Raw genomic sequence first — 15,157 nt, forward strand, 5'->3', positions numbered from 1 at the left:
TTATGCATCACAAGTGTATTCGGGTGATGGATTGCATAGATTTTTCTGATTATTGTTAAGCGAGGATATAAATATTTTGTACGTAGTCGCTGTGCCTTGGGTATATCCCTAAAGCGACCCTTACACGATCAATAATATTGACAATACCTTAGCATAATGACAATAATATTGACCGTGTAAGGGTATTGATGAAAATCCGGATTTTTTGATGTTCGGGCATCAATACTAAAAGTTGGAGTGACAAGTGTGTAATACAAATACACACTATTGACCGTGTGTAACTTATTAACAAAAGTATTGACAATAATATTGATCGTGTAAGGTAGTGAAGTATTGAGACTGGTTACCATGAGGATTGATGGTTGTATTGTCAATACTATTGATCGTGTAAGAGCCGCTTAAGCGCAACATTGTATATATTCATATAATTTATTTTATAATTTTTTGTTTCTTTTTGTAAGTCAACTGTCATTATTACTCCTCAAACCCCCAAATTCCTAAATCTAATATAGTAAAACAATAAATGTTGGCTCATTGCAAAATCCAAATAATACAGAATATTGCATTTTGCATTTTCTAGAAACAAAGAACTGCAGTTACCTGATTATTATTTACAAGCAGGTCGAATTCATTATGTTACAAAAACACTCATAAAAATCACATTCTAAAACGTAATTTTCTGTACTTCCAAGTCTTTGGGATCCATCAATAAAAATGATGAGTATTTTATTAAAGCGTAAATTATTCATTGGTTGCAGTTTACGGGCAAAGATATGACTATAAAAACGGGATTTGTATAATCTGTATGAGCTTCAAAATTTATTGTTATCAAACAAATGTGTTATCCCTTCTGGTGAACTCATGATCTTTCAAATGAGTGGAACCACTCACTTTCTATGTATTACATCAGACGACTTCTCCAGATGTTGATTGAAGATGGTAATCGAAACCGTATAAGTAAACATACACAAAGATGTGCAAATTTTAATTCTCAACTTAATCTTTTTGTTTGCGCAAATTTTTTTTTGCTGGCGTGTATGAATTAGCTGCAATTAATTGAATAATTGTAGAATTTTTTCCAGCTGTGCAAGACCAAATTTGTTTTACATTTAAGTAAGTATCCTCTTGTTTACTTTCAAAAATCTTAGAGAAGTTGGATTTAAGCAATTCACAGAAATCTGTCGGATGTTGGTTAGTAGAATAATCATTTTAAAAAGCTCAATAATAGACTAAGCAAACTTAGTTCTGTAAGTACCAGGTTCTCCAACTGCCGTGACGCAATGTAACTTCAAATTATCTTTGCATGGAAACTGCTTCAATAGTTCTCTGGAAACTAAGACAAACATAAGTGTCTCTATTCTATATACTATATATATTTCTATTTTCTATATATTTTCAAAGTGTTCTGCAAATAAATTGATTGATAAACTGATTGTGCTATCAGTTTTTTACTTTTTGTTCACTTTTCAGTAAGTGTTTAGTACTTGGAAGAACTTGTTCTAATTCATGCGCTATTTGACTACAACAACACTCCCTTTTCTTGCAGTGTTGAGTGGAGGTCTGATATAGTAGCTGATATACAATAAGAATGATAACTTTTCACCTTGAATTGTTTTAATTCCATAAATTTTATTGTTTTTATTTCTATTTTAGCATTCAATTCGGAACATGACATGCAGTTTGTCTTCCAAGATATCGATGGTAAGAAATTTTAAATAAAAATTTGCGATTTTATTCATATCAACTTAATTGCAACAAGCAGAAGATGGTTTAAAATGTGGTCATTAATAACCTAACAAATAAAACGTGGAACATCAGGATCACGAGTTATTAAAAAAGAGAAACGTAATAACAATTCGGTAGTTATCTAACAATACAAAAATGTAATACAGTTTAAATTTATTTTCAATACCAAAACGATATGGAGAAAAGAATGAACAATGACAATACGTTTTAAAGTTCTTTTGACATTAACATTTTGATTACCATTAAACATTTAATACGATTACCATATGAATTTGGTAGGCTAAAACGTTCTATGTGATCGCGTGGGTGGCTTAAATTTAAAATAAACGTTTCGGCCAAGGTCGGTTTGTAAGAAAAACCAGTCTTAAAAAAGTCATGCAAAAAGGAATGAATTAAAATCGGAGACGAATCGTATTCGTCTGAATCATTTCGAATCATCATACTAAAACGAGTTGCACCTATTTTGGGTCGACAATTTATACAGAGTCTTCTAAAATTAACTGAAAGAAGCAATGTTGAGTACGCCAAGTTATTTTTGAACTACTTTTAACCTATTTTAGACACTATTTCATAGCACAAAAGATAACATTTTTTTTTTGATTTTGTTTAAAGTGATTCGCATTTCTTCTTGTAAAATATCCGGAGAACGCGCCCCCATTTACTTGTCTCTACTTCAGGTTCTTCATCATTCTACCAGATGTGACGACTGTGGCCCAGTATTTCCCACAATTAAACCATGAATATGTATGAACACTTTCCGTTAGGTTCAACCCGACAACTAAAATAAGCTGCAGCAACAGCAAGAAGAGTATCGTAATAACATATTTATTATTCTTTTTTTGTCGCAACAAAAAAAAATCGTGCCTGAAAGTGTACCAAGAGTCACGTAAAGAGTCTCTTTAAAAAGACTCTCGCACATAATAGAAAACCAAATCGAAAGTTGAAAACAATGTCACGCATACCAATAACGGACCAAGAAAATAGTTTTTCGCTTTTACTTCAATAAACTTTCAAACCATTTATTTAGTAAGTATTGTAGGTTTTGTTGTAATTATATTTTTTTAATATAATCAAGCGATTAATCATACCTATTTTTTTTGTATCAGTCATTTCTTGTGTTGTGTAACGAATTGTTACCTTTAAGCAATTCATTACAAGAATTACCGGTTTGTGCGTACGTTACGGTTAACTGTAACGTTCCTAGTTATTTAAAGGCATTCGAAAGAAAAAATAAAATAAAAAGAGAAATGATTATTTATGTAGTTCTTTTACGTTTACAGTTTATTCCTCCGTTTAACTAACTATAAAGAACAAATTACTGTACTGTTCTTTTTTATTTTTTCTTAATTCAACTTTTACTGGAAATTATACAGAGTGTTTCAAGATTCTTGCAAACTAAAGTAACCATACATTATTTTGGTAAACTAATGCATGTTAGCATATAATTAACAAAACGGTTAATTTTCAGACCGGTTCATTCCCAAATATAATATTTATAAACATCTCTAACTTCGTCACTATATAAAAAATATGATAAACACAACATGGATATATAAGATTGTTGAGTAGACTTGGCGAAGGTGTTCGATCACGGAAGTTTTTATTGGATCAGGTTCAAATTATCACTTAAAAATTCATGTTTCGATTAAGTTTCTTGATAATTGTTACTAATTGAAGTTTCAGCGCATTTCTTAAATTTGGTTACATTTCGGCTAAGTTTTTTACGATAAATTATTGTTATAATAAATAAATCTTGATGTAATTTCATCGATTACTACTTTTACTATTTCTTGGACGTTTTATGTAAGAAAATATTGTTAGACTATCGATTTACATAGCGAAAAAGTTGACTATAGACTCATCAATCAACTACCTTTCAAAAGTTGAGTTCTTAATCGAAATCAATTTTCAAGATTTCATGTATATATTTGAAAAATTCTACAAATTCTGAAATTACACTAATTGAGTTTTTGAGTGAATTAAAATTTGTGATTGGAAGATTCCAAAACAATGTACACACTGCAGGAAGAATTTGTTTGATAAACCTAAGTTTACGATTTGTAAAGATCTCAAGATAGAAGAGATACATCATAATAGTCATAAATTCTTGCTGTGTATTCTGTTTTCACAAACTTGATATTTTAAGAAATATCAAAATCTAAAAATTATTGATTACGCTAACAATATTCCAAGCATCAGCCCAGATTTCTTGCACAAATCGAAATTTGTTTATGCACAAAAAACAACAGTTGTTGTTGAATTAGGTTGATTACGAGATTGATCATGAATTATTCTGAATTCTGGAATGTAATATAAGCCGTATAAGTCGCCCTTAAAGATTTCAACAAAGCTCAGCAGATCAAATAGGTCTAAAATAGACGCTATATTCATACTCTCTTATATCGCAGAAAGAGCCATCGAATTCGATAAAGCAGCTTTTAAGTGCTTCATAGATCTCACCCAAGCTTTGGAAAAGGTGAGACTAATTGATGTACTAGAAACATTCACAACGTACCCATATGTGAATGTCAAGACTGTTGGTGAAGGGTTAAGAATGGCGAACAAAGAAATCAAAATAATCTGTTACGCTGGCAATGTCGTCTTAATATTAAAGAATGAATGCAATTTACAGAAGTTATTACGGTATAGATTCGAAACAACTGCAAAAACATTCAACATCACCATTTCAACTCAAAAAATACAACCCCTTACGGTGTTTAGAGAACTAATAAGATTCACACAACGACATATGTGTTTCAAATACCTAGGAGCATGTGTAACCAGCAATAGAAACTTGAAGACAGAAGTAATGGCTCAAACAACTAAACCGGCAAAATTATATTGAGGTATCTATGTAACATGATATGGAAGAGCAAACACATGAGTGTCATCGTGACATAAGCCATAGAGACAAGAGCGGAAAATGCCACAAAGAAAAAAGTTTTAAGGACTACTAAAATGAGAACTCGACTCATAACCTAAGGCTATTCTTTACAAGCCAGCCTACGATACGAAGACTTCAGAACCACAAGGTGGCATTGAGGGCATTACTAGATGAGTCAGAAAGCGAAAAATAGGACCAGACCATATTGACAGAATAACCGGGGACCGATTGGCGAATATGGCGAAAGAAGGAGAGAAAGCCAGGCGCGTTAAGATACCAGGAAAAACCATCGAACCACTAAAAGGAAAACTTGACATAAATATCGCAAGATGAACCATAATGAGACATATATTAGTATAAACAGGATTTAAGCTTGCAGCAAATTAGCAAGCATTATTATTATTATGATATCTTTCAATAATTTAGTTTTCTAATTAATTTTTAATATAATGTTGTCAATAAAAAAACAAAATTCAGCAATATATAAGACATTCTACTGGAACAAAAGATAATGGGAAAGCAGCAATACACGGAATTGGCAAATCTTCTAACAAAAACAAAAATTGTTTTTAATATTAATTATAATGGTTTACTTTGAATTTTTTGCATTTTAATAAAGCACTCACCAAATCAGAAAATCTACATTACGACAAACGACAGAAAATTATTTATGTACTTCGTATATACAAACTTAATCTAAAACATTGTCATTTCGTGCGCCAGACCATATAATTGTGCAATATGTAATAAGTTTCTTCCTGAGGATGCCCTATGAATAAATTGTTAAGTTGAAAAGTTGTTACTTTATGCACCAGCATCTCTATCCAGTTATCGTAGAAGATTATTTATTGATGAAGAATAAGACAAAGTTGTCAAGTTGATGTTTATACCTAAAATCCTTTTTCCTAGCTCTTTACATTTACTTTATAAAAGTCGTTTGTGGGCGAGGCTTTACAATGAACATAGCGATATTGGTTTAAAGATCTAACATCAAAAAATTTTTTATACAAATTGCTACTGCATGCTAAGGCAAGGACGATATATTTTTGATGGTTATCATAGTTTATACCCGAGGTAGATAAAAAGCGATCCGTGCTTGAAAAATGTATGGAAATCTGTCAGAAAAGCTATATTGTGGGAGAGAACGTTACAATCAACGAAATGCTACCAGGTTTTCGAGGTGGTGTGCATTTTAGTGGTACATACCGTCCAAACCGAACTAGTATGATATAAAACGTTTTGCACAACATATACTCAACATAAGAATCTATGCTCGAAAGCAGCTTGAAGGCGTTTTCTGTGTCAGCAATAAACCATGCAACATGGTAAAAAGAATAGCTAAGCTCTTATTTGGATCGGGGCGTAATATTACGGCTGATAATTGGTTTATCGAAAAATAAAAAATTGTCATGTGTTGGAACAGTGAGAAAAAATAAAAGAGAGTTGCCCAGCAAGTTTGCCTTCGGTGGTGAGAAAACTTTAGTATCCTACATACCACGAGTCAAAAGAACGTGATTCTGGTATGCTCGCTTCATGACGACGACGCCATTGATCCTGAATCTGGAGAGAAAAAGAAATCAGTGGTAATCACATCTTACAACTCCCCCAAGGGCGATGTCTACACTTGAGACCATATGTATGCTACCTACAGCGTGAACCAAAATATCAAACGTTGGTCGATAGTCCTATTTTTCACAATGTTGAATGTGGCTGGCATTAATTCCCAACTGATTTACCTCGGTCATCGACTGGATCCACTACGAAGCAGAGTTTTCCTAAAAACGTTATCCCACCATCTCTATACATCGAAGATGTGTGAAGACAGAAACGGTTTGGTCCCGTGGGTGACGATTTGGAAAATTCAACCTCTCCACTTTCAAAAAGGCACCTACGACTCAATCAGTATAATTGAAACGGGTTTCAGAAGGATGACAAATTATAAATGTCTCACGCTGTACTGCCTGTCATGCCCATAGTCATGCCCATCTTTTGCTGCACTGTAACTAAGAGACTTCGATTGAATTTCACTTTCTGAACAATATTTTTTTTGCTAATCTTTGCAATATGTATAATATATTGTTACTAAACTTTAACCATTATGGTCTTTTCTAAAACACTATGAAAAATAAATGCATTCGTTTGCAATATATATCCTTTCTCTTGTTTAAAACGTCCCTCCAGTGTTGTAATTGTTTCATGTGTGCCTGTCAAGAGCATTGCGCCGGAACTCATCCGCACTAATATTGCGCCCGACGGAGGGTTAAGACTATTATGTTTTGATATTAGTTTGTTTATATGGATTTTGGAATTTAATATAATGAAGTTGTCTATCAGCGCACTTATTTTTGCACAACCAATTAGGGTACATCATATGTAACAGCAAAATAGGCACCCAACTAATATATTTGTAGACATCCAAATCCGAAACCGATGATCATCCTCCTTATTACTTATAAAAATGAGGAGGAGATACTTCCTTGCTTGTGCGTAGCAAAAGTTTCATAACAAAAAATTTTAATAATTCACGCTCTTTTCCAGAGAGTTAAATTACTCAACCCATATGCAAATATCCAACATTGGAAGTTTTCTTCAATATGAAAGATTTTTTTCTGTTGTAGTCAGTGACGGATGAGCAGTGAAACCCATTTTACTTGAAGTGGATTTGATATTTGAATGATTAATCAATGGTGTCATCTACGTCTAATAAACCCCGAATGATAGAAAAATTAAAAAACTTAATTAGGAAAACTTTACAATTGCAACATGACATGATTGAAAGGATTCCTAATTAGTTACAAATTTTCCTCAAATTCTAAATTTTTTTTTTAATTTTTACTGAGTTTTTTTCTTATACAATTTTTCAAATTAATATGATCATATATCAAGATTTGCACATCACTTTAAAGGTGTCAGTTGCAATAAACCCATTCTACACATTGTAATTCGAAATGTGCGACCCCATTTAGTTAGGCGATGTATGCGGGCTACAAACTCGATTACGTAACCAGGCTTTGTTCAAATCGAACGGGGACGTTTTCGAAAGAGATTGACGGGCTAGGAAATTATCTGATATTCAAACTTAATGAAACATCGATCATATTTCCAACCCAAAACACTAATTACTTATTAAAATCATTATAATGTTATCTCAAATTTAAATCTGCGCTAAAATTTAAACAATTTCATACCGAGACAAGCCCAAATTATTCATTAATCTTAATAGAATAATTCTCCTCGTAGCAAAGCAACATTTTATTATTAAAGATGACAACTTAATGATGCATAAACTTGTTTGAACATTTTTACTATTTTTTTCTTCTTTTCACTTTACTGATCGTCTTTATAAAGGAAGGAAAACGCCCATCATCATCATCTACATCGTGAGACCTCGAGGGGAGGAAGAAAAGTTCTTTTTAGTCTCACTTTGAAAAGGCGGGGGGAGCTCTTTACGCGTTGAAAAAGAAAAAAGGGGTTAGGCTTTGTTTCAGCCATTTCAGCTTTTAATTTTCCCCCACGTGTAGAGGCTTGGAGATTATTAAACGTCACCAAAAAAGTGGAAAAAAGATATTTTTTATATTCTCTATTGGTTATCAATTACAAATATTACAGGTGTTATCTCGGCGGTGTTTTGGTTCGTAGAAGCGATAAGATAGCAGATAACATTATAGGAGAGAATGTAAAAAGAAAGATTGAATAAAATTTTTTTGAAAAATATTTGTTTAATGTATTTAATTTATAGAGTTTTACAAAATCAAGAATTTAAAAGCAAATAGATTTAAAATTAAATAAAAGTAAGTAATCATCAACGAAAGTAAACGATGATTTGTAGTTATCTTTTCTTGATAAGGTCGGTTGATTGGTAAACACTCAACATTCCCGGGTTTTATTTGCGAAATGAGTCATGGCTTTTTATAATAAACGTATATCCATTTAGAGATTGACATTACAAATCTAAATTCACTTTTATGGAATTTGGTATTTAAAAGACTTAAATCTATAATGTTTCGTTAGAACTATCTAAAAAGTACGCACTTTTTTCGATGTAGAAGATGCGTTTAATAAAGCAATCCCACAAATTCCCGTGCAAGATTTTTTTTGCTAAAAGGCGAGGTTGCAGATGCAACTTACTGTAGTAAGGGTTTGATTCTCCCAAATAAACTATGCTTTTGAAGGTAAATACGAGAGAAAGTTTTGTTTCAGAAGTTTAATATAAGAATTTAAGGTTATTTTTCAGAGAAAAAATTTATGGCAACGAGTTGATGACGTCAGCCTGCCAACTATGCGTTATTTGTTAGGTGTTCAACAAATAATAATAAGGCGGGCTATTCTTTACGGAGCAGATGCGTGTACAGAGGAGTGATATAACATTCCTGCGTAAATAATTCTGATTAGTCTACTTCCGTTACATTTACATATTGACGGAGAAGTTTAGATGTCTTAATCCTAACTTTTTTACCCACGACTTAGGCCCACTTTTATCATCCTCCTGATAAACTATCTAGAGGATAGTTGCCATGGTTACCACGGTTTTAAGCGCTCTCATTGGCTAAGAACTGGATTTATCTATCGGATAAATTTATCAGGAGGTGGTAAAAGTGGGCCTGTGAATCACTGATGTGATACTGCCAATCACTTAAAAGTTATGCGAACTAAATCCACGTAAATCCTCCACAAAACATTATCGCCCTGTTACGATAAGAAATACAAAACGATTTAAGAATAAAAGCACAACTGAATGAGTTACACATAATTAGCTGGAACGTTCCGTTACAAAATAGATAGGAAGCGTTTCCAATGATGGTAGAACTACCAACCTGAAATAACTGCATAGCAAGATTAGATGGATAGGAACTACTTTATTACAAAAAAATGGAACGTTTATTCTATAATTTTCAGATGATAAAAAGCATGAATTTAGCGGAGAGTCTGTGGTGCCAAACCAATAAAGATATTTAATATTATACTTTAACCCATTAAGTTAATCAAGTTTAACAAGAATTAAAAATAGCGCACGAACAGATAGTCCAAAAATAATACTCTCTACACGTCCCAAACACACTAGCCCCAACGGACACCGATAACGAAGAGAATATAGACAAATAATAGAGAAAGTACAAGGCAGCAATAAAGTTACTAGGAAAACAACATAGGACCAAAAAATACTACAAAGAGGAAATAAAAAATAACTACAAATAACTTCTGAGCAAAGCATCAATGAATGATATTTTTGAATTAAACACAGATACTGGCCTCTACTCCGAAGATGTGTGATCGATAAGTCTAGAATTGAGGTGAATGCTTTCTTGGATCTAAACAGACCAAGTAAGAGAGATAATAGGTTTACGTGTAAACAGGAGACTGCATACAGAATAAAAAAAAATACCATTGAGGTTGTTCACCAGTTTTATTTGTAATAACAATCTAATAGTTCTGCTATAACCTATAGATGATCAGCTTACTTCTTAAATTTGCTTTGCAAAGACCTAGAAGTAACTAAAGTCAAAGAACATGTAATCCAAATTATGAAATATTTTAGAAACTATCAGCTGGCTAGAGCTAAGTATATGCTAGCTGATGGAAAAGTTTTAGTCCTGCCAAACGTTATAAGGTGGACAATATGGTGAATTGTCTGCAAATATATGTAAGTCAATGGCAAAAAATGTTAAAATGTGAAGAAAATAAAAAGGAAATGGACAAAATTATCAAGAACGATCTCATATTGCTCTCAAACAATCTGTAGAAGATTACTTAAATATTTTAAGGTCAATACCCGTGGGACTTGGCAAATTGGAAACACGACATGCTTCTCTATCTGAAGCTATAGAAATCTGGAAGGAATTACGAAGTGCGTTTGCGGAATAAGTGGAATTATCACTGTCTCTAACACAAGTTTATCAGAAATGCTACAAACAAACACTTATGCCCTACCATTTAATTACACATGTTTTAAATGAAAACTAATACAAAATATAAATTGACGATGATAAAGAAAGGCGAAGCTATGAACATGGGGATATGTACGTAAATAGGATTACCACCATTAATAGTTTAGGTACAGGTGAAAATGGATTTCCATTTTCTGCAATTGTGTTCTCCGAAGTTATACCCAATGTTTTTGCTTTGCAGTGGTAGATTTCATAAAAAACGTTCTTGATATTGAGAAACTTCTCTCAACTTTAAAACAATTTTGATGTGCTCTTTGTTCATCAGCTTTAGTAAAGAAGGTTCTCTCACATTAGGCTTGTCCACTAAAATGTGCACAAGAAATTAGGAGTGTAAACAGCCAGCAAATAAGTCACATATTCAATCCTTCCCATGTTATGACCACCTACACTCATCAAAGCAGTAATGAAGTAGAGGTAAATGCACATATTTAAATTAGTCAAACGTAAACCAAAGTTATCACTACTTTTGACGAACAGCAAACATAGAAGAAAATGTGGAATGTGTGAAAGAACTTCTTTAAGTAGAACTAAAGTTCTATGTATTCAACCACAGATTTACACTACTGCTTTTTGCTCATAGTAGAGATTTGAAATTATTCTTGTCTCTGTGGTCTATCTTTCCCTTTATTACCTTTTTTAGCTTAGAAGGCTTTGTTATAGCCTATAAAGAATACGTATAAGTCTTGGATTATTCTATATTCTAGGAATCTTTGTGCCGTGACATTGAGTACAAAAGTACAAATAGTATATCCCTTGTTCTTAGGGTGTTCTATGCTCCGTACGGAGTAGGAATGCCTTTTATTCCTAATCCTAATAAAGGAAAAATCCCAACCTGCAACTCCTCGTAGAAAACTACTGCATTAAGGATCTATGGATATCAGATCTTCAGGGTGTACAGTGATGAACAAAGCTGCAATATAACGAAGTGACCCAACTTAATGCATGATAACTAAATCGCAAAACAAAACCAAAGAGGTTTTATGCTTCAGCAAAGGGGATTTAAGGTCGCTCTCAGGCTTCCTGGCCATGCGCCCCTAAAATACCATCTCTTCCACATTGGACAAGCTGAGGATCAAACTTGTCGACTTTGTAACGACGAGTCAGGGACTACTGAACATGTACTGTGTGAATGCGTCGCCAGATGCCTGCGGTGTTGATTATAGTTTTTCCATTTCAATCAAATATTTATTGTAATTTGTCCGTTTAAGTGTGTTACATCACGTTTTATCGATTTATTTTAACCTCTATAGCCAATCTGTTATCTGCTTAGACACTAAAATGAGACTTTAAAGTTACAGTTGAAGATCTTTTTATTAATATAAGATGTTTAAAATAAAGTATATAAAAATACTTTAGTTTACTTTACTTTTTTTACTATTTATATAAAAATCTATTTTATTCTAAATCAATATAAAACATGTTTAAACAAATTCCTTTCGTTTTATTTCGATGTTGTTATTGAACAAGATTTTCCTTTTACTACTATTAGTAAATTAACTGGGTCCTTATGTAATAGAAATATATAAATTAAATAAAAACAATACTTTTTCTGGTCTTTTTGATTCTTTAATTAATTCATTCGCATTAGTGTCTCTGATGATGGCGTAAGCCGAAACCAGTCAGACAGTAAATAAAAAAGACCAGAAAAAGTATTGTTTTTATTTAATTTATATTATAGAAAATAATTGGTCAACATGGATTAAACTCCCTCATTTAATAATAAAAATATACTTTCTAGACAGAACATTATGGTAACTGTCATCAGTCTCCTGGAATAGTTAGTTATGACAGGAGATGGATTTTTCTTCATCAACATTAACATTGCTTGGAGTAGAAGGTTTTTAAATATTAATATCCTCTTCTTCGTTAAGTTTAGGAGTGATATAATCTGAAAGTTGCTCTTTGGAATCGTCCGTATTCCTGCCCCAAATGAATTCCGTTGTAAAGAGGTTACTTTCATCATTAAACACTTGAGTATACAATGTGTTTGATTTTAGCTGTCACAGCAAATATCTTGATTATTGTTGGAAATATGGCAAAATGTTATGGATGGAAAGTTGCTCCACATTTAATATTCTATTATTTGCCATAGTCTAAAAAACGTGCCCAATTTTATTGCGGAATATAAAACTACAAAACAAAAATCCAGATACAACGATATATCACATTATTTGTAATATGTTCCGAATTCCCAACGTTACTATTAATAGCATGGAAAACTACGCATTCACCTAATTTTCATATTTTCGTACTTTTCTCGATATTTATAAATCTGAGAAAAAAATGAAAGAAAACAATATTGTTAAAAATAAAATTTACTACAACTTTTGTTCCCTAAGTAATGTTCGTGATGTAAGAAATAAGATATTTCTTCTATAAACTTCAAGCATGGTAGACTTGTGTCACGTTCCAAATCCTGAGTGATACCATTGACAACTCAAATTCAGCAAATTTTCGTTTCTTTCTCTATATTTATGCATCTGAGAGCAAAAATGAAAGAGACCTTTTTTACTTCGGTTACCTCTAGACCTATCCGAAACGTTGGTCCAGATGTTCCCAAACATGAAGTGAAACTTGAGTCATGCTGAAACCACATGTCTTGACGGACGTTTAATGGCACAGCATCCAACAACATGTTCAATACTTGTTGTAGGAAGATTAAGTAGATGGGATCACATAACCATTTAATACCAGCCCATACATTGATAATAAATCTGTATTGGAACCCTTAAACACGCGTGGAATGAGGGTTTTCATCTGCCCAGATGTGGCTGTTTCGAGAATTGAGAATACAATTCCTAGTAAAATTACATTCATCTGTAAAGAGAATGCGCCGTGATGCAAAGGAACAGAAAACACGAACAGAACTCAACGCGTGGTGCAAAATCGGCTAGCAGTAATTAATGTATTATTTGGAGGTGATATGGATGTAGTAGATGTTCAAGCAGAACATTCCAGATGGTGTAACATCCATTCCACGTGCAATTGCTCGTATACTCGTTGACGGGTTGGGTTGATGCAGTATAGCCTTTTCTAATTCGGGAATGCAGTATCTTCTTGGAGCACCATAGTTATTCCTGTAGGTTGTGAATGTACTCCTTTCTCGAAGCCGTTGCGTAATTGTGGCGAAAAGGGTATGCGATGGATGCGACGAGCAGCTTCCATTATCTCGAGCTTCGCCATACAGAATGATGATATATAGGTGTTCAATGTGCTGTCCAATCGTGTCAGTGTCCTTAATGCTAAGCAGTTTAATACTAAAATAAGGCTCTACCTTGGCTTTAAAGGTTACAATTTCGATAACTTGGAGGACTAACCGATGGCATTGCCATAGTTTGTAATTATACGTTTTTTGTTGTAAGATCTTGTAACTTTTATTCTTTGCTTGTTGTAGTCAGCTCTTATTAATTGTATTGTATTTTATGCTTTCCTTTTTTAGCCTAGATTTCGGTTATGCTATGTACCATGTGACGAGTGTAAGAAAAGTCTTTTTTAATAAGACAATAAAGAAATCGATCTATCTAAGTAAGAAGGCTAAAACCTTAATATTTTTTGATACATTTCGATTTAACTAAGTTGATCTGAAAAATTTTGATTCAAGTTAAAATTGAATATATTCCACATGATATTCAATTTAATTATCAGAATCACTCTGTATATTACGGTTATTAAAAATAAATAAAAAACGTGACATTTCGCAAGATTTTCAAAACAAGTCTAACCTCACTTATAAGATGAGCAATTTGACATTCTAACCTCACTTTTAATTTTTACTTAATCATTAATTCACTAAAATATCCCTTTGTTTAAGAACTTAACAATATAATAACTTAACAAATATTATATTTTGTTTGTTATAAGCGAGATTTCATTCAAAATTGTTTTAATATATTCTAATTCCTTTTATTAGAGAACAAAAACAAGTTTTTTTTGCTTATATCTTCTAAAATTTACAATTTATAAAGTTTTAATCAACCAAAATTCCTTGAAACACCTTTATAAATAATTTAAAGTTTAAGAAACATCTACAGGTGCTCAAATTGAATAAATTCTTGGCCTTGAAATCGGTCAAACTTACCTATCCTAACCACAAACGTCTGCTTTAAACCCTAATTTATTCGTCCCACATAAAAATGTTTCCAGTTCAAGTTCAAAAATAAAATGAGTAATATAATAAAGTTTTAAAATAAATACTTTTAAAGACGAGTTGGAAAGATGTTAAAAAAGATATTCGAAAGGTGTTGAAAACGGTTTACCTACCTTTTTCTGAGCCAAAAAAAAAAGAAAACTAATCCAAATTTTGTTGGAGAACTTTCACAATGAATTAAAAACGTGTTTCAATTTAAATGTTTTTTAGGTTATTTTTATTAGATTTTTCGCCGAAATTGGTCGGATTTTACGCGATAAAACCAACACATCACTGTAACGTTCAGAACAACCTGCTAACTGACATGGAACTGCGTTTAGATTATTTGTTGACGCTAGGTGGCGTTTACTCTAAAATGAAATAGAATATCGCCATCTAACGAGTAAAAGTGAAATTATACACTTAAATTCAAATTTTGTAATTTTTTTTTAAAGA

The 15,157-nt window shown here is 32.4% G+C and overlaps 1 protein-coding gene across 1 annotated transcript in view; it reads right to left on the bottom strand.

Moving 5' to 3' along the window:
- The window catches only part of LOC111429464 (protein kinase C and casein kinase substrate in neurons protein Synd), a 38,541-nt gene extending 23,496 nt beyond the window's left edge, over nt 1-15,045 (bottom strand). Inside the window, exon 1 of the mRNA XM_071200705.1 lies at nt 14,836-15,045. The gene's annotated coding sequence lies outside the window, so the exon portion shown is untranslated. The remainder of the gene's footprint in view (nt 1-14,835) is intronic.
- Nucleotides 15,046-15,157: the final 112 nt, after the last annotated feature.

This window comes from Onthophagus taurus, chromosome 11, assembly GCF_036711975.1.
Source record: "Onthophagus taurus isolate NC chromosome 11, IU_Otau_3.0, whole genome shotgun sequence".
NCBI classification, from domain to species: Eukaryota; Metazoa; Arthropoda; class Insecta; order Coleoptera; family Scarabaeidae; genus Onthophagus; species Onthophagus taurus.